This window comes from Argiope bruennichi, chromosome X1 (assembly GCF_947563725.1).
Source record: "Argiope bruennichi chromosome X1, qqArgBrue1.1, whole genome shotgun sequence".
NCBI lineage: Eukaryota > Metazoa > Arthropoda > Arachnida > Araneae > Araneidae > Argiope > Argiope bruennichi.
In genome coordinates, this window is record NC_079162.1 from 45,572,257 (window position 1) to 45,592,666 (window position 20,410).

The window sequence follows — 20,410 nt, forward strand, 5'->3', positions numbered from 1 at the left end:
AAAATGCTACTTAAGTTAAATTAACACATTCACGAAAAGTTTTAAAATTTGGGCAGAGCTATCAATGTCATACTTTTATCTTCTGGGTTAAAGTGACTTTTTTTATCTGAAAAATTTATAGGGCAATATCCTAGTGGGTGTAATAACTACAAAAAGCGCTTTCTTGTATTTTTTTTTAGTTGTGAGTATTGCCATTATATTTATGGTGCAGTTAAATTACTTGCATGGAAATGACGGTTATAACTGTACTGTCCTTGAATGTGTTAAAGGAAAAAAAAACCATTTGAAGCTATATGAGCTCTGAATACGCCCTGTTTTCTTTCTACTTTCTGTCTTGCCGCTGATGTGTGTCACAACCTCGTCATGGTTTTAGCAAAGAAATTTTTAAACGCGTCTGAAAATGAATATTTTTTCTTAAAAAGATAAAGGCAATAAAATTGTTATTTAATGAACTCATTACCTGTCCCTTTCCCAGAAAAGGTATTTCACATGTGTGTCTGAGAACAATAAAGATTAACCCTTTGCTCTCGGAAAAATAATTCGATGCAAAATTATTCACCTAATACAAGGGCTGTTTATTGTTCCAAAAAATAAATATATATAATTCTTGCAAGTTGAATTTCCTTGAAAAGTTAATTTACATCTTTTTACCATTCTGTAGGTATTTTTAACAATCAAAATGGAAAAATAAATGGAACGTCAAAATGATGCACCGTCTTGAATGGTGACCATGAGTCGCTTCTCGAGTGGAAAGGGTTAAAACAGAACATTCAAAACGACACCATTTTGCATTCTTTTAAATCGTTTATACAAAAATTTTACCATGGAAAATAATATAATGCACTATTAGTGGTATGCGTTTTATAGTTTGAAAAATTATAGTTCAGATCAACTGTCGATTCTGTTCTCTTTCCTAATTTTTCAATAAACCAGTTTTATACATTTCTAAAATACTAGTGGCAACAAAATAAATTTGGAATGAATAATCTATAATGTCTAAATAATTCAGATTTTCCAAAACCGTTATGTATTCGAAAAAAAAATCTAATTAATATTTCTTCCAAAGTCTTTATATTTGCAGTAACCTAGCTCAAATAAATACAGTTTTGCAACTGGATACGATATTCAAAATGCATATTTTGAGATTTAGCTGTATTGGCTAAAGGTTATTGAAACTATTTCTAATGCTGCGTTTTTCTGATATCAAAGTTTGCATTATAGCTGGTCTGTTTTGCAAAGGGTAGGAGTTGCATCACTTATGCTCAGCAAGATATACAGGCGTAGGTACACTTTGCTGTAGCGAATACGCAATGCATAAATTGAGGGCATACTCCCGCATGCTTAACTACGCCCAAATTCTCCTCCGTTTTTTGCTCATTAAGAGTTTCATATATAGCTAAACCATTATTAGTAACGAAAAAATAAACATGAATTACCCATAATAAGCAAATTGTGAGATACTTAATGTATTCCGAAACTACTATATATCACGGAAATCTAATATCCTCCTCTTAAGCAAGTAAGGAGAAGATTTCTATGGGCAGTCCAAATAAAATGTCTATTCGTTTCTCTCACCTCCTCTCTTCATCATCAGTCTTCTATCGAATGACTGATGACTCCATATTTCTTCTGTTTCTGCAATAGTGCGTCTTATTACTTCTCACCCCTCGGGAACCGAAAGTCCCCTCATCATCATGAAAAACGACTCCATTAATATTGACTCCGTTCGAAATCATGAGCTCACGATTATGAAGGAGGCGCTTCCAACCAAACAAATCAAGAAAATAATATCCAACCTTTCATCTTGAGCGAAGAAAATCCATTTCCTATCCAACAAATTCCAGTCACGTGCACGTGTTAATAAGCAGAAAGCAAGCATCACGCGAATCTTTGTATTGTTATTATTCTTTTTCTCTTATTTTAGCTTAACTTTTAGGCTGTTTCCTAGAAATTGCGAGTGCTCTTGACCCAAATAACGTTCTTCCCCTTATGCCTTTCATTTGCTTTCTCCGCAGCACTGCTGCGCGTGCAAAAGAAAACATTTGTACAGGAACGATCGACAATTCAAATGAAATATGGAAAGATGATTACTGTATTTTAAGAAAGCATAGCAAGTTTGAAGGTTAATTTTAATAGTTTTCTAAGAAAGCAATTTAAGACTTTTGTACTGGTAATTCTATTTATAAAGAGTATTTTGGGATTTATACGAATTAGCAGGAATTCTATAGTCCTGGCGACTTTATTTTTCCCTTTGATATGTTACTGAATTTTAATAACTCAGAATAGTATATAATTTTAAAATGGTGGTTCAGCCTATGTACATGCAAAAAAACTTAAAACACTCATTTAAAACTTTACCTTAAAAAGAACCAATATTAAGAACAACTTTATGATGATAAATTATCCTATGTTAGAACTAAACAAGTGATATTTGTAAATTTAATTCTAATGATATATATGGAATTTGAGAAAACTGTTTAGACATAATTATTGAAACATGAAGGCTAATGATTATATGAACTATTTCAAGTGAAGTTTAAATCTGTCTAAAATAAATCTTCTGCAAAATTCTTTATTCCAATTTTTACATTAATATGAATTGGTTTTGAAGAATTCTCTAATACTAATTAAACATTTATGAATGTTGAATTTGTACAGCAGTTACTAGATCGAAATTGAATTACAAAGTTTTAATAATATACTTGAAGACTATTGAATGTTTCTTAAATCTTCTTCCATTTTTGCTGGAAACTCAATTTTATTTTGGAGACTATTTTAAATAAAATGAAATATGACTTTTGGAATTTATTGCTTTTTATTATTCTTTAATTCCAAGGAAGTACAATAAAATCGGAAAAGAAATTACTAAACAGTGATGATCAATCACTGTTCATTGATCTGGTAAATTGAAATTTCAAAATAGACTAATGAATGAAAAACTAAAGTCTGAAAAGAATTTTTAAAAAATTAGCGCCATTTTTCTTTAGAAAGAAAGAAAAAAACCTTACTCGACTTTTCAATTAATTTTGCTTAAAAATATTTCATTCCAGTTACTGGTCCAGGTTCAATGACCGATTTTTAGCACTGTAGAAGAAATGGCAAATTTGGAAATGATTTTCTTAACTGTGCTCTTTTAGTAATTATTTTAAATGGTATGATTTTAGGTTCCTGCTCTAAAATATTAAATTTTCATTCATGTACAGAAATATTTCTGTCTTTCCTTCAGACAAACATTCAAATATTCTTCATATCTAGCATCAGAAAAATATTCGATAGTTTGAAACTAACCTTAAGAACCTAACCTAACCTAACTTAATAAAAGAGTATTCATTTAGGAAAATATCCATCATGCTCGAATATTTAAATTAATAAGAATGCGTGACAACTATTCTGCCATCTAATCGGAGAGAGAGAGAAAAATTATTCCCCAAATTTTTGATGAAATCATTCAGAAGCCAAGTGAGAATGTCATAAGTGAGAAAGATATAATTTTGTTCACCTGCTGGTGGTATTTCGTGTGGGTGTGAACTAGACAGACATTCCTCGGTCCATAAACATACATTTTTCAAGTCTTCCTCCAAGCATAAAGATATTTAGAAACAGGAAGATAAGTCATGCAGAAACCAAAACTGCAAAGTAAATCTTTTTCCACTTTGTTCCAAAAATAGCTGGATGTGTCACTGTTTTGTTTCTAACAGGAGAGCGGTAAAATTGTTAAGAAGAAAGTGTTGAATACGCGGAAATCCTCAGACGGAGTGTGTCAGACAGTTTTACAATGAGTAATTTTTTACCCCTTGATGGTTATTTTTTTTTCTAACAAAGCTTCCTTTTTGAGCGAACAGTGTTCGAATTTCATTTTTATTTATCTGTTCTCAAAATACGCAGGTGCTTTCATTGTGCCTTTCTTTGGTGCAGAGTTACACACATACAGGTGGAAAAAAAAAAAAAAAGGAATATGAATAATTTTTTTAAAAAGAAATGTAGCGTCAAATTAAAGTGGCAGATGTTCTTTGGTGAGATGAAAATGCCATATTGCCCGTTGACAATAACACCAGTTTTCTCAAAGTAAATGTGATGTTAGAAATTTTATATGAATTTTTTTTTAAATAATGAAAGAATATTCGTTGTTTTGCTCATTTTAATACATATCAAGAGCTGATACTCCAGCCTTTTGTAGTTATGAAAAAGGATTTCTGTTTGTTCTTTTATGAAGAACAATATTTTAAACCACGGATAAAATAATCAAAATTCTGTGTTTCATAATGCTTTTAAATTCGTCATCGAAAGAGTCTGTTCAGATTCACTCATATCATTTTTTCTTCATCTTGCAGCAAGAGTTTAAAAAGATCATTACTTTTTAATGACTTTTGAAATTTGTTCCTTTTGGGGTAAAAGATTGTAAAAGACGGTGAAAGTAAAAACGGAACTTTGATGACAATGCCAAAAATATGTTTTTTGAACTCAGGGTGGTCTAATACGAAGAGATTCGACAAAATCTTGAATACGAATTTTTTGACGATTACAATATTTTCTCTATACTTCATAAATGAGAAAGTAGAAAAGTGTTTTTAAGACATTTGGAATGTTGAACTTTATCCCATGGATGAATTTTATTCCCCCCCTTAACGTCAATTTGATTCATATGGTTTGAAAATCCGCCTTTAGATTTGGAAATAACAGAGCAGAGTATACAGACGGCAGCTGTCATCATTCACTCAAGGTCTGTAATTAGCACAGCTGGGTGAAGTTTTCCCCTCTTTGTAATTTAGAATTGGAGTGGGAGATAGAGTTATCATGACTTCACGTTTCCATTCAGGGCGAAACAAAATTTACAAATCTTTTGTTCGTTTGTAACATTGTATTAAAAGAACAAAGCATTTTATAACCTTCAATCTAGAGCAATGAAATGACACACTAGGAAGCAGAATTTCTAATTTGTCTACACAGTAGCTGATCTATAGCAGAGCTTCTTACATTAAGATTGCCGACCGTGAATAAGATGGCGAAACTTTTTCCTACACGTGATTTTATCCAAATAATCAGAATAAAAAGTAATCACCTAAAACATCATAATTAAAAAAGATGTATTGAAATTTGTGAAATAGGTATTTTAAATCATTTTTTTTTTGAATAATTAACTGTTTTAACTCCAGAAACACTTTGTGTGTGTGTAGAAAAGGGGTTTGAAAAGGAGACGCTGATGACAATAGCATATTTCTTTATGAATTTATCGATGAAATTTCTTGCAGTTAATGTTGATAATTTTGAATGAACATGTTATATGAACTAGAATTTCGTTTTTCATCCATTATTTTGTACCAACTAAACGCATATCTTGTTAATTAAGAAAGCAAAATGGAACTATCTTTTGGATACACACGAGAGTAAAATTAACATTCTTGGCTTGAACGACGTAGAAATCGCGCTTTTATATTTCCGTACAAATTTTCTAGCGACGCTATAACAATATTGCATATAAATAACAATTAGCTTCGATGCTTTCTATTTGAATTTAGCAAAATTGGAATATAAATTGGTTAAAATTAACCGTCAATTTTATGCAAAAAAGCTTTTCAAAAGTCGCCGAAGTTGGAGGACTAGTGTGCTTTACATTTTATGAAAAGTCATGAATTTATTAACCTTCCAAATGCAACAATTTTAAAAACTCAATTTAGATGGAATATTTATAGATAGACCCAAATAATTCTTTTTTAAATGGAATGAATGTTATTTAAATGCAGCGCTATAATAGAGTTACGCGCACTACTAGCCCGAGGAAATCACGGGATTGTAGGATTAAATAAATATTGCAGAATTTTTCTTCATCTGTTCGAGACATATCAGAAAATCTTTAAAGTAATACAGAAAACAAGTCATCTGGTATGTCGGGGGAAAAAAAAAACTTTTAAATTTACCCCTCGCACACTTTAACAAAACGAATCACGGACCCAATTCCATCTAACATTTTATTCCAACTTTAAAGAATGGAAAATAAAAAGCAGCATACAAATAAAAAGGGTGTGAAGATATTTAAATTCCTTCAACTCCAACTCCGCAATCAGATCTCACAAAAGAAACCTCCGGAGTCGTGGTGCATGACGGCTACAAACCGCAACACTGATAAAAATCACTCGGAATCCAACTCCGAAAGTGAAGTCCTCCAAAACATTAAAGGCGTCGCGAAATGATGTAGAAAGGAAGGGGGGAGAGTTATTAAAGGCAGCCCAAAGGCGGTATTTCAATATCCCGCAGTGCACAATACTTAATCACGTGAATCTCCCCTCTTTCCTTTCTTTTTTTGCTCCTTTTCTTTCATCCTTCCTTTCTTTCCTTCGATCGAGAGGGTAGACGGTCTGTAGACGGCTCTCCAATCAATGAAGGGCAATGCCTCCTCAACTTCCAAGGAGATCTTCGACCACAAGAGTCGGTTGCTATGCTCTACCTCGGAGCAGCGCCTCCAATGGTGTGGTGGAAGATAAAAAACGAGGAAGAAGGGCTTTGCCTCTGGCTTGGCTGCCTTCTTTTTTTAGATGCGTAATCGTGTTTGTCGAGATTAAGTCAAACTGAGAGGCGTTTCAACATTTGAGAATTGGAAGCAGGTTTTTAAAAGGGATATTGTCGTGAGTGGGATGCGAAGAAATTAAGTTTTTTTCCCCCTTTCTTTTTTCCTTTTTGGAAGAGAGAAAAGTCAAATGTTTGAGGGTGAAGTAACATATTTTTCTTGGATAGAAAAATGTTCTTTTGGAAAAAAAAAATATATATTCAGAAAATAGTTTTGTCCGTAACATATTTATTCAAATTTCGTTAACAATTGAAGCATATTTGTGTGGGGGAAGTAGATATTAAAAACATTATTGTCGCGAAAATAATGCCAATGAATAAAGTCAAATATTTGGCTTTCGATGTGTTGTTTATTTTGACTCAAATATTTGGTGTGTATTATTTATTGGGCAGTCAAATATTTAAAATATTTTTTATCTTTATTTTTAAACTGCTTTTAGAAATTTATGAATGAAAACTAGATTTTACGACTTATATCAACTTGAATGCACGAGAAGAAACTAGAAAATTTTTTTTTAAGCATTGAAAAGTCAATTAGTTTCATTACTCAGATTAACGTCCCACTTCGAAACTACATGAAAGATATTTGGAACGGGCCTCATAAGCGGCAGTTTTAGATATTTCGCGGCCCTAGGCAGCGCACGTGATAAATATAATAAAATGATCAACTTAGTTAGACATTTTTAACATGTTAATAATTTATTTAACGTTTTTTCATTTTGTTAATTTTGTGAAAACAATATATATATATAATATACATAAATCTGTTATGAATCTTGACTGCCCGACATCTACTTTTACGCACAGTATTATTTAAACAGTCGGTTAATGTTTATAAGTATTCTAATAACTAATTGAATGTAATCAAGCGTCTGATCAGTTATACCTTACAGCGTAAATATTATCATAATGTTTTATAATTTGTAGAGTTTATATTTTTTATAAGTGTATTAATATGGCAACTAGGAAAATAAAATTTTTAATCGACCTTCTTGAGGACGCCTCTGTTTAGCTACTCTAAATGTCTACGGCTGTTAGCTATTAAGTAATTCCGGCCCACGTAAAACTGAACAGTGGTCAGATGGCGAGAGCGACAACATGGCCAGAGGCCATTCTCCAAACTTCCATGCTATGCCAACAAGTGGACTGAAAATATGCCAAATGTAAATTTAAAGTATGCCAGGCCGTCATAACGGGCAAATCTTTAGTGATAACTGATCTCGAATTCACAATCTTCTGATCTTGAAAATTTATCATTAGGTCACTGCATCTCTAATTAGTTTAAAAAAATTACTTTGAAATTGATCTAGCTTTTTAGTTAGAACGAATTATAAAATTGTAAGTTGGAATTTTTGATGGCATTATAATTTATTTAAAAGATTGAAGCCCATTTGAACTGATTTCAGAAGAGGTATTTTTGAAATTTGGATAAAAAAAATGGGAAGCTTTTTTGAAAAAAAAGCATTAAAATAGTTAGAATGAATTAAAATATGTTTCTTTGAATCAAATGATATAAAATCAAACAATCATCAATAAATTCTTAAATTTTTAGCTGAAATATCTGTAATATTTCTTTATATCTTATTGCTTAGTTTGATATGTTTTAAATCACAGCTAATATTAGAAGTAGATTTTAAGAGGGTCATGAGTGGGATAGGAAATTTATAGGTTTCTAATAAGAGATAAATCAAATGAATATAACAAAATATGCTTCTTGCCAAAAACAAAATCTGAAATTTTGAGTCAAAGTTTTTATTTTTGTCATATTTGATTATTTTGAAGCAATCTAGAGTTCCCTGAAGAAAAGAAAAGAGATCCTAAAAGAGATTCATCACGGAAATAATAAGAAAAAAAAAGTGAAAAGGAAAAAAAAATCCATGATAATAAAAATAAAATACAATGAAAAAATAACACAGTATTTGAAGAGTCGAAATTAAAATGTTTCGTGTCTGACTCATTATTTATTTTGCAAGTCAAATATTTGGCATATTTTATTCCTTATTTGGAACATTTCTTTTCATTCATGAATTCAATTCAGTAATTTTTCAAAGGAATCTCGTTGTGAATGAGATGAAAGAAAAAAAAAAGTAGAGTATTTTTGAGGAGTAGAAAGTCAAATATTTAAAGCGGAAATATAATCAACTAAATTTTTTTTCCCTGGAAAGGGGATAGTATTTATTTAAAAAAAAAAAATAATAATTTTTTTTGTTCATCATTATTTTATTTCTTATTCAAAAAGTAATTCATAAATAAAGAATATATTCTTCATAAATAATGAATTAGAAGAGCAATGAAAGTAGTAAGTGTATTTTGGAAAAAAAGAAAAAAAAAACATTTATTTGCAAGAAATGGAATGCTTTTTTTTTTTTTTTTTTTTTTTTTTGCGAGGAGGAAATATCAATTTTTGAACGTAAATTTTGTACACGTGATATTTCGTTTACTTTCGAAGCGTTTGAAGTTTATTTGAGAGCGGAAAGATAAGGTTTTTAAGAGAGATCGTTACGAATAAATAAATAATTAAAATAAAAATAATAAAAAAATATTTTGAAAATTCGATAATAGAGGATTCTATGAATGGGAATCCAAATATTTAGCGTGTAAAAGTTATTAAATAAATTGCATTTCCTGGCATTAAATTTCTATGCGTCATATCCTATTACTTAATTTGAAAACAATTGGGGTGATTTTAAGAATGATGATGCTTTAAAGCGGATGTAATGAAATAAGAAATTTTTGAATTGGAAAAGTAGATCTTTGAGATAAAGTAAATTTTTTTGTTAACAAAGATAAATATTAAATTTTTATACGCTTCATATTTTATTGCTTATTTAAAAAAAATTCTTAAGAATGGGAAGAATTTTAAAGGTTATTGGAATATAAAAAAAGTAAATAAAATTATGATATATAAATAATGAAAATAAAAAGATTTTAAAACCCACGTGTTCATTGTATTTTAAAACAGAGAATTTTTTTTAAATCAAAAATCTGGAAATCAAAGCTTAAAATAATAAAATCATTAAGCGCTGACATAATAAACACATTTTTAGTTTTCAGTGAATGGTTAAGAATATTTTTTCTTTTCAAATTCATTATAGTTTAATTTCCTTGTCTTATAGTTTTTAGCGCCCCAAGCTTTTACTATTTTTGTTTCGATTTCCGGATTTTTGATTTAAAAAAAAGTCTTTTTCTATATTTTAATATTCTAAAAAAAGAGTTGTTTTCAGAAAGGGTTTTTTTTTTTTTTTACTTTTATTATTTTCTCTTTTTTTTAATCTTTATTATATTTTATAATACATTATCACAACTATTATGAAACCTTGTTGCAACTTTTTTATATGTCTGTTACTAAATGGTGCCTTCGTTTTGAAACATAACTAAATAAAAGTAAGCATTCAAATAATAAATAAATTCCGAAAATATTAAAATATATTGCCTCTGAAGACACACTATATTATACACAATTTCAAAATATTAGTTTCTCAGAAGTAAGTTGAAAGTAGTAACGTCGCGGCTTCGGACCCGCAGGATTTCAGGTTCGAGACCCGGTGAACCGCCGTGCAAGAAGGTCTGGTGCGTGTTAAATCCGTCGGGGCCAAACGTCCTCCCACCGGTGTGGTGCGGAAATTTGGTGTTGCGGATGCCAGCTCAGGTGTTGTCCTCGTCATCTGACCGCGGTTCAGAATAATGAGGTTCGTCCTAAAATGGCCTTAGGAGCCTTAAAACGGGACGTTAATATAACTGAACCGAACTTAAAGAATAAAGGATATCTTTAACAGTAGGATAAAAGTAAAAAGAGAATAAAAGGATCATATGATTTTGGCGAAGGTGGTTTGATGTAAAGTGTGCAATTCATAACGAGTAGAGGGGTGATTCTGAGTTGACGCTCCTGAACGCCCTACAATTTAAAGCCGATTTTGAAAACGGTTGAGGGAACTCGTTCTGAGCGAAATACGAGTTAAATACCAGAACGGTTTTCGTACAGTTATGTTTGAAGCATAACAGATATGAAGAAAAAATTTGGAGCAATTTTTCAATTCATTCTTCATATGTAGTAACTTTTGAAAGGAGTTGATTTGAACTTAAGAAGATTTGATTTACGTTTTATATTAAGGTTTATACGTTTTATATTAAGTGTATTTAAGTGTTTTATATTAAGTATATTTAAGTGTTTTATGCCGGCGTCCTGGCATAGGGGTAGCGCGTCATCCCCGTGACCTGGGCGTCCTGGGTTCGAGTCCCGGTTCGGGCATGGTTGTTCTTCATCCGTTCTATCTCTGAGATGTGTGAATGTGCCCCCCTGTAAAAAGGGGTTGTGCAAGCGAATGTGATGCGTGAGTAGCTAAGACGTACTCTTGGCCCTAGTTGGCGCTACTAAAACAAGAGACGCTCCCTTGGCTTAAAATCCCTGACTTCGTCAGTGAGCTTGTCTATGGCAAGTGCCATTACAAACAACAACAAGTGTTTTATATTAAGTGTATTTAAGTGTTTTATATTAAGTATATTTAAGTGTTTTATATTAAGTATAAATACGTTTTATATTAAGTGCTAAAATAAATTTTCGCTCTTTTTTTCTTTCTTTCTTTTTTTAAAACAAGAACATGCTTATTGCTGGAAAATTGAGTGATCGAATAAGCTTTTAGTCAAGTTTATAAAGAAAGTATAATTTTCTCATGCTACTTAAGATATCTTGTAATTAATATCTTACCGCAGCTCATTTCATTTTTGATCACTTTTTTATTTAATTTGACTTGTTTTATGTTCAATAATTTCATGTTAATGAAAATGGAAAACTGTAAGTGATTTTAACTCCTTTCCTAGTATACTACAATTTTGACATTTTGTACAATTGTGCATTATTTCCAATGCAGATTTTAATATTTCGATGGCTTAATTATTAGCTAATAAAATGTAATTAAAACTGAATGCTATATGAAAGACACCTGATTAATGAATTCGAATTATTTTTTATAATAATCAACTAAATTTGTAGTTACTATTTTCTAATGAGTCTTCAAATATGTTAAATACGGAAAAGTAGAAAATAATAATAAAAAGAAAAACTTTTGAGAAACATGCGAATAAATCGTAGAAAATATTTTTTTTATAAAATGATGACGGTTAAGATTGTTAAATATTCTTTTATAAAATTGTGAAACTGTGAAAGGGAATATCGTTAAAGTTTAAAGCAATGAAGTTAACACTTACAAGAAAATTAAACCATAATGAGTATCATATAAATCAAAATTCCTAAACACTCATTCAAACTTAAAAAAAATATATTATAAATGTGATTAAATTTCCAATTTATTTAGAGATCTTCTATCAGCACTTCACGCTTTTACGATTTTCATTCCACAGTTTTGCTGAAAAAATATTTTCTGTCTTATATAGTATTTATAAAAGCGTATTTTGTAAGACATTTTCGTTTTTATTTCTATATTAATAACAAATTGCTATTAATGAGTGTTGATTACTAAGTAAAAAGCATCACCGAGTAAGAAACCAAATTTTAATTTCGAAATTAAATTCTAGTACAATTTATTTTTCTTCTTTTTTTGCGTTCCATTTGAGTGGATTTAAATAAAATAAATGCCCCATCAACTCACGAAAAAGTAATGAATTCAACGCTGTTTTCATAAACAGAATTTCATGGTTTTTTTCATCCTATTTAATGAAGCATTTTTTATATAGCTATCAAGATGTTGACTTTAAAATAGTATTATTTAAGTTTTCTTTTTAGATTTGAAATTTTAAAAAGTGATAAAAAAGGTTATATAAAGTTGCAATGAGCTAGAATTATGTAACAGAAACATTTAGGAATGAATTACAATTGATTATAACTGAAGGTTAGCTTTATAGAACTGGGAAATGTCAAGTCTTTTGGTTTTATAATCTCAGTAAATTTACAAACAAATAAACATAAAATGTGAAGACATCACAAATGACATAAGTGCCATATGAATCACCGGATATAGTCACATGATACTGAACTTTCTGTTTGTCAGTCACCAGTGTCTAGCGAAGTCCAATCTAATCTTCGCTCAGATTGCATTAATCATTATTGACTTATGATATACATTTTGAAAATTATATTCTTTTAATAGATTTTAATGTGAAGATCATTAAATAGTGCTCCTAAATATATGCAATCTTAAATATATTTCCAATTGTCAGCATATTGAAGCAATCGAATATCGGCGGCTCGATAGAAAGGGTGCTACAGTAAGCTTGGCGCTTTTATTAAAGCTTAATTTTTGATATTTTTATTCTAGAAAGAAGATGTAATAAGTTGCACTGGAGTCCTTTTGTGCTCACATGACCCACCTCAAGCGCGCTGTAACTGTTCTGTTTCGGAAACTACTGCCCATATTTTAGTCGGGGAAAAGATGTGACATCGCAATTAAGAGTAAGAAAACTGTCAGTTACATTGCATTTATTATGACATCATATGAATTACTATTGTTAGCATCTAATTCGGCTGATACCGTGGAATCGTATGCTTTACATAAAAACTTTAACTTTAAGGCACATAAGTTCACAAGAAACAAAGTTTATTGCATGTGTTCCTATTTAAATAAGAGTGTGGGTTTTTTTTTTTTTTTTTTTTTTTTTTGGATCTAGTATATTAATTTACTTGTATTTCATTTCTAGGTAGATACTTATAATAATTTATTTAGATATTCTTAAGTTTCATTTATATTTTCTTATACTCCCATTGGGGGCACCTCATAATGGAGGATGAGGAGCTTAATGTATGGTGGTTGGTTCTCGCCATCCTTGTGGGTATAGAAAAAGAAGGGAGTCGGCTGTTTCCCATCAATGACGGCACGTATTTCCCAAGGGAAGGGTTGTACCGTGGCCAGTGATGGTCTTTCGGACTCAACCACAATTCCCGCCCGTGTTGCTATTGCGGTGGTCCGGTCATTCGGATTTTTCCGTTTGCCTTCGGGCGGATCGGAGTAGCCGGTAATAGGTTATATTATCTTATAAAATCTTTACCGAAAAAAATTAGAATTTAAAATTCTCAAACCGGTGAATTAATTCCGAGTCTTAAACTAGAGCTCTAACGTGTTTTTTCCCCCCTCCAAGTTTTGGTGCATTCTTTTCTTTTTTTAACTTTCAGTGATTTCTGTGAGGATGTCAGTATCTCATATGTTTTTGTGCTAATTGCACCTTTAGCTTTTTACCAATTAATTGGTTTTAATTTCCTGGTTCAGTATTGCTATAAATAGCTATCAACGAAATTTTCTATTGAAGATTAACATTTTCGATCATTCGAAATGAATGTTAAATGTGCCTATTAAGAGTAGTGATTATTCAAAGATACAAGAGTATGTAATCTATCTATATCTATATCTATACTTATAATAAAGCTCAATGTGTGTGTGTGTGTGTGTGTGTGTGTGTGTGTGTGTGTGTGTGTGTGTGTGTGTGTGTGTGTGTGTGTGTGTGTGTGTGTGTGTGTGTGTGTGTGTGTGTGTGTGTGTGTGTGTGTGTGTGTGTTGGCACTCTACAAGCCAGGTCATTTGACATACAGCTATCAAATTTAGTACACGTATAGCTTAGAGGTCGGGAATGTGCACCTGGGGTCCCTTTTTTTGAAATTTTAATTAGAATTTTAATTATTAATTAAAAACTAACTTTCCCGCCAAAAAAAATCTTCCATTTTCCCCACCGCCAAATGAGTAAGGCTTCATTCCTTTTTTCTCCAACAGTAATGAGGCTAGGGTTAATATTTTTCGGCGGATTATTTTAAACGATTCTGTTTATTTTCTTAATGTTTGATGCATTTAAAATTAAACATTGTTAATTAATCCATGTTTCAGATTCATTCTGAAGTACTTTTGAATTAAAATAACACAGAATAAAGGAAATTAAAAATGTATAATCTGCATAGCGTTACCCCAACTGGCGTAGAAAAATTCACGCATTTGCGTTACCTAACTGGCGAAGAAAATTCACGCATGCGCATTGTTCTGATTGTTATCATGACAACCACTTTCAACGGATGATTTAAATTATTTTTAGGTTAGTTGCATGCTTTTGCAAGTAAATTGTATTTATGTTAGTTATATATTTTTTGTATATGCTTATAGTTTTAAGTACATCGTTTTTTAAGTAGTTTTTTTAAACCTGTTTTAGACCGATTATTTTAAACGATTCATTTTATTTTCTTAGTGTTTAATGCATTTAAAATGAAACATTGTTCATTAATCGATCTGTTCATGATGAATCTGAGAAAATTTTGTTGACAAATTCTTGAGATATTACATAAATTAAGAAAGATATTCTTTAGTGCCCATAAAGTTTAAACGCTCAGTGACTCTATTATCAGTAATCATATTATTAAAAAAAATGCTTTGTTTCAGTAAAAAATATTATTATATTAATTGCAGATTAATCATTTACACTTTAATTTAAAGCATAAATTCTACGAGGGGTAACAGAAAATTAGAGAGATACATATTATGTTATGGCTGAAGGACTTTATATTATTATGAGTGAATTACATGACTATCAAAATTTGAAGCTATAAAATATTTGATGAAGAAGCTATTAAAGTAGGAATTACATAAAATATTTAATTATTAAAATTTTAACGAGCATTAAGATTGGGGAGCCGGCTGGTCGCCAAAGGCGGCTAGTATATAATAAATGTCGCTTACATCTTCTTGAAAAAGGGATTTGATAAATTATGTCTCACTCTGAAACCAGTTTTTATTTTGTTTCGAATACCAAATGATTCTGAATTGAGATAAAATAATGAGGATATCAGTTGAATTTTGTATCTCATCGTCCAAAACTTATATAACATACGACATTATAGAGAGGTCATCGAAAAGTGCTAATAAAAATGGCGCACAAGACTGATGATCAAGGATTTTTGAACGAATGATAATATCTCGAATCATTTAAATGCAACCAATCATTAAAAAAAAATGCAATTCTCACGCCCTTGCCCAGATCAGATATTAGATTTCAAGCCCTCTTAGATAATATGATTTAAATTTAGATATATCTAATCTTATATCAGTAAGGGCGTTTGGCCACTGAGTCCTTTGGATTCATTAAAAGCGCTTACTCGACAAAAATTCCCGGTAGCAACATATACAATATTGTACTAGTATAATATTATATGATATTAAACAATATTCGTAATATTGTTGAATATTAGATAATATGATATACCACAATATTGTGCAATATTGATCAATGTGTATAAGCTGGGTGATGTAAATCTATAAACAAAAGCAATTAATTATCAGCTGATATCTTAAAAGTTTAATTCTCTTTCCTTGCTTTCTGTGTTTCAATAGCTCTAAGCCTTTTTAGAGACAGGAAAAAGAACTTTTCAGAATTCAAAAAACTGAAAATATCATTACATTTCATTGAAAATTTGAATTTATACATAGAATTTTAAAATAAAAGGAAAAAAGGATTCTCTATTCAATCGACCTGCAATATAATATTTCGCATCTGCTTTTGTTAGTTGCACATCTGAAATAAAATGTGACAGATCCAAATGTAGATTAAAAATTTTAATATATTTTAGAAGTTTGGAAGAAGTTTTTTGATTACTAAGAATTTTGTATATTTAAAATTTGCAAAATTACTTTAAAAAAACAGGGGATTCAGTTTAAAAATGAATTGCGAGTGAATAATATTGATTTTTAAAAATTAGCTCACTATCTGGAGTGAAATTAAATAATTGTGTATCGAAATAAAAAAAAATCAGAATATTTGATGAATATATTTTTTTATATATATTCTTAAAAAATATCATTTTTAAGATAATTATATAAGCATCTCAAAATAGAAAATAAACTTAACTTAAAAGAGTAGAAAATCTCTTACCACCTGCAAAAACCAATTGTTCCAATCTTGCCTTTGCGATTGTTTTTTTTAAACAAGCAGATGATTAAATGACTAATACGGAAAAAGTACTTGGCGTCATCGGCATTAAATGGATGCTTTCATTTTTTTTTTTTTTTTGCTTATGAGAAAAGGTATCACCTAAGGAAAGTCTGATCTTTTGTTTCTGTTTCTCTTTATTTTCTTTTAAGTCTGTTAATCAATTGTAAAAAAAGAAGAAAAAAAAAAGCGTGTAATAATGGAATGTGAAATGAAAGTAAACGGTCATCGATTCTTTTCTCAAGGTCAAGTTACTTCTTCATGAAAGGGAAAACCTTGTGTAACCCTCGGGCTATAATATCGGCTATTATGACAGCTAAAGTATACGTAAACTATAAGGGTATTCCAGTAATAAGTTTGAGCGCATTAGTTTAAATTATTGAGATTCAAAGTATGTTTTAAAATATTATTTATAATAAAATATATATTGGCAAAAAAAAAAAAAAAAAATGAGATGAAGAAAAATAAAAACACCAACACAAAAGCATGACCAGAAACCGCTTTTCTCGATGTCATGCATACCGAATACCAGTCACACTCATTGACAAAATTGAAATTCATGCAGAATAGATGAATGACTTGTTATTATAGGCTTGTTTAGAAATGTTGGTTAATAATAATTGATAGTTGAGCTATTTGAATCGCTAAATAGAACCAGCGAAAGTGGTCCCCATTAAATTTTCTTGCATGCTCCCTATTGAAGGTGTTATACTCCTGCTACCCATATAAAAACGGAAGGCCTTGGGCAAGGTCGTAAACGCCCCGTGTGCTCAAAATTTTATTTTTAGAGCCTCGTACATGGGCGCTTTGTACTTCGTAGTATAATGAAGAAAGCAGAGCATGCATTTGTTATGCGTTTACTTGCATACAAATGTGTATATCGACAGAGTAAAATCAGTGAGGATTTGGTTCAAATTTTGAAGACATCTCCATTTTAGAAGCTAAAGTTGGGTACCAACTCTTGTCCATCTAACTGTCATAGTTACAATGTATAACACAATATCTTGTCAATCAATTATATTACAACACAATATCTTGTCTATCATAGTTATAATGCGAACTTTTCAGGCTATAGGATTTTTACGTGCAGAGAGAATTTATGGTATTTGGTAATTTAGAATCAATTTATTTTTCTTTGGAAACATTCTTTCCCTTGCTTTGGAGACTTAAGACTTTCTTTTTACGTGGATTGGATGACCATTTGAAATAGATTATGTTGTTACTTTCAAGTTTTTCTGTAATAAATTTTGATCACATAATGGTCCATTGTGTACAGTCTGACTGTCACGAAATATTTCCTATAAGATTCTTTTTTATCCTCTTGTTTCTTTTTCAGCATCTGCAAACCGCCGCCCCATGCTCCTGCGCATTGTAGCCATTAAGACTACTTTGCAGTTGGATGAACATAAAGCTCTCAGCAGCTACAGGTGAGACTTAATCTTTTATAACATAGAGCGTCATATTATCATCCCTGCTTGAAAATTCCTTTAAAAATTAAAGACATGAGACATGACTTCTTACATTTAGTGATTCAATTGATTTTGTGATTATGGAGTTAATTTCTGGTAAAAGTTGGAATGATTTATTCAAACTTTACATGTCGCCCTATATATAATATGGATAATTTATTTTTATACTTTAATTTTTTGAAATGATGTAATTGTTGGGCTTCATTAGGGTACTCGTAATTGGAATCTGAAATTGTTTCTTATGTAAATCATTGCACTCTGGTCTCTGGAAAAAGCAAATTTTCAAAGTTTAGCTTTATAGTGTTTTAACAATAAAATATAGCATCCCGTAAAGCAAGTTCTGCTTCAAAAATCTTATTTTTGAAATGGAGATGTCTATACGAAAACCTTTTATCTGTCGAATAATAAGACATTTTTTAATTAAAGCAATTCAGTTGCGCATGATTACATTCACTATTTTTTATACCTTATTGATAATGAAATCTGCTTACATGATGCGATAGTCACATGGCATCTAACATCTCTTTATCAAGTTATTTTATTCTCTTATTTTGTTGTTACGATCCCCCCCCCTTCTTTTTTCCTTCGAGATGTACAAAAGAGTCTGAAAAATTGAATCAGCTGGGTGCATTTGACTTGTATCACATGAGTCAGAATTGTTTCCCTTCTGTTATTTATGCCCGGATAAAGCATCTGTGATGTAAATTGAAAACAAAAAGTGCAGATGATTTGTTTTCGAAGCAGAGCAAATGAGATTCGAATGGCGTTCGATGCAAATTCTTTGGGAGAAAAAAAAATGACTCAGCAAAACTAATACATATTTGGTGGAATACTTTAAGGATTTAAAGGTATGTTTTCAAGTACAAATCATCCATGCTATGATGTTAAAATAACCATCTGAAAATAAGTGTTATATGAAATGGTCGTTTTACAGTCAGAGTTCTGTTGGTGATTGGTTGAAACAGAAAAACAGCAGGTAGTCCATTAGTTAATTCTGCCACTACCACTAAATGGCTTTCAATTACTTAATGAAAAAGACTGTGTATCATAAATGAAAATTACAGTAAACGACCAATAGGCAATATTTTTAGTTGCTTAAAATTCTTAAGCTTTTAAAATGCATTACATTTATCAATAAAATTTGCATATTTATATAAATATTTGTAGCTAAAAAGAGAACTGGAACCGAACTTATATTTTAAACTGAAATCTGTCTAAATTAAATATTTTCTACAGTTATGAGAAGTAACTACTACATTTTGATAGAATAAAATGAAATAAGTTTTGGCCGAAAAGCTTTAAAAATACAAATGTATATTTATCATTTTTAATAGTTCTGAATTCACTGTAACATAGGCCATGCCTTTCTTGCCTTCTTACATCTAATTGTATACTGTATTATCTTTTGCAGTAATGCCACATCCTTTACATTCTTTAAAATGTACAATGGAATCCAAAATTAAATTGGCAGTATCAAAATCAATTAGGCGAGAAAAAAATTCAAATATTGGAAAAACATAACAATTACCTGAATATTGTTATCATAAAACACTTTTATATAACCAATAATTGATTAGTTAATACACGCAGAACAAAAAGATAAACATTTTCTTTTGAAGTGGAGTTGTAATTCTAAACCCCGGACTGATGACGACGTAATCGATGCTTGAGTTTATGTTCCACTTTCCACGCTCCCGTGGAACAGTGGGGGTATTTGAACTTAGACCCGAATTAGCGTGCGCTACACCCACTTGCCAGGCATACCTAAAGAGCAATCAAAAATCGAACACGCAATCCTCCGATCGCGAAATCTTTACTGTGCATTACAGCACGCTCCAGGTCCATTAATAGCTAATTCAAGAAGCTCTGTTTGCCGTGCTGTGCACATTGTTATTTATTCCATAATGGAAATCGGCTCTTACTCATAATTAGTGCTGTTTATGAATTAGAGTCAAAGAAGGTTAAAGAAATACTTTTGAACTTACTCGTTTAAATTCATCCCTATTATTTTTTTTATGACCATTGTTACTAATCTCGGTTATTTTCGAAAGTTCGATTATTTTCAAAAAGTGTAAGCGCGCCGTTTCTTGAAAAGTAGGAAATGTTATAACTAGCTGAAGGTATCTTCCGACACATTCTTACATACTACCTAATAAAAATATTATCTCCCCCCCAGGGCAAGATCGTGAATACCACTAGTGCTCAGATTTTATTTCCACAGTTCCGCGCATCGGTTTTCGTAGTATAGTGAAGAAAATAGAGTATGCATTTTGTAAACCGACTGAAATCAAAATTTGACTCAGAACTACAATTTTAATAACAAGAATGCATATCAAATTTCATGCTGCGTTTTTGAGTTATCGCGTTTATATTTATGCAGATGCGCAGATCGACAGATGGACAACCCGTTGATTGATTTAGCTTAAAAGTTGATTCATGTTAAAGAAGATTTTAGATTTATGATCTAT

The 20,410-nt window shown here is 30.8% G+C and overlaps 1 long non-coding RNA gene across 5 annotated transcripts in view; it reads left to right on the plus strand.

Annotated features, from left to right (window-relative positions):
• The window catches only part of LOC129958091 (uncharacterized), a 157,157-nt gene that overhangs the window by 120,114 nt on the left and 16,633 nt on the right, over positions 1–20,410 (plus strand). For 4 of the 5 annotated variants that reach the window (XR_008783133.1, XR_008783135.1, XR_008783132.1 and 1 more), the window contains one exon: positions 17,810–17,900. This is a non-coding gene — a long non-coding RNA (uncharacterized LOC129958091). Of the gene's footprint in view, positions 1–12,835; positions 12,968–17,809; positions 17,901–20,410 lie in introns of those variants that run through there. The other variant, XR_008783134.1, reaches the window with a different exon arrangement.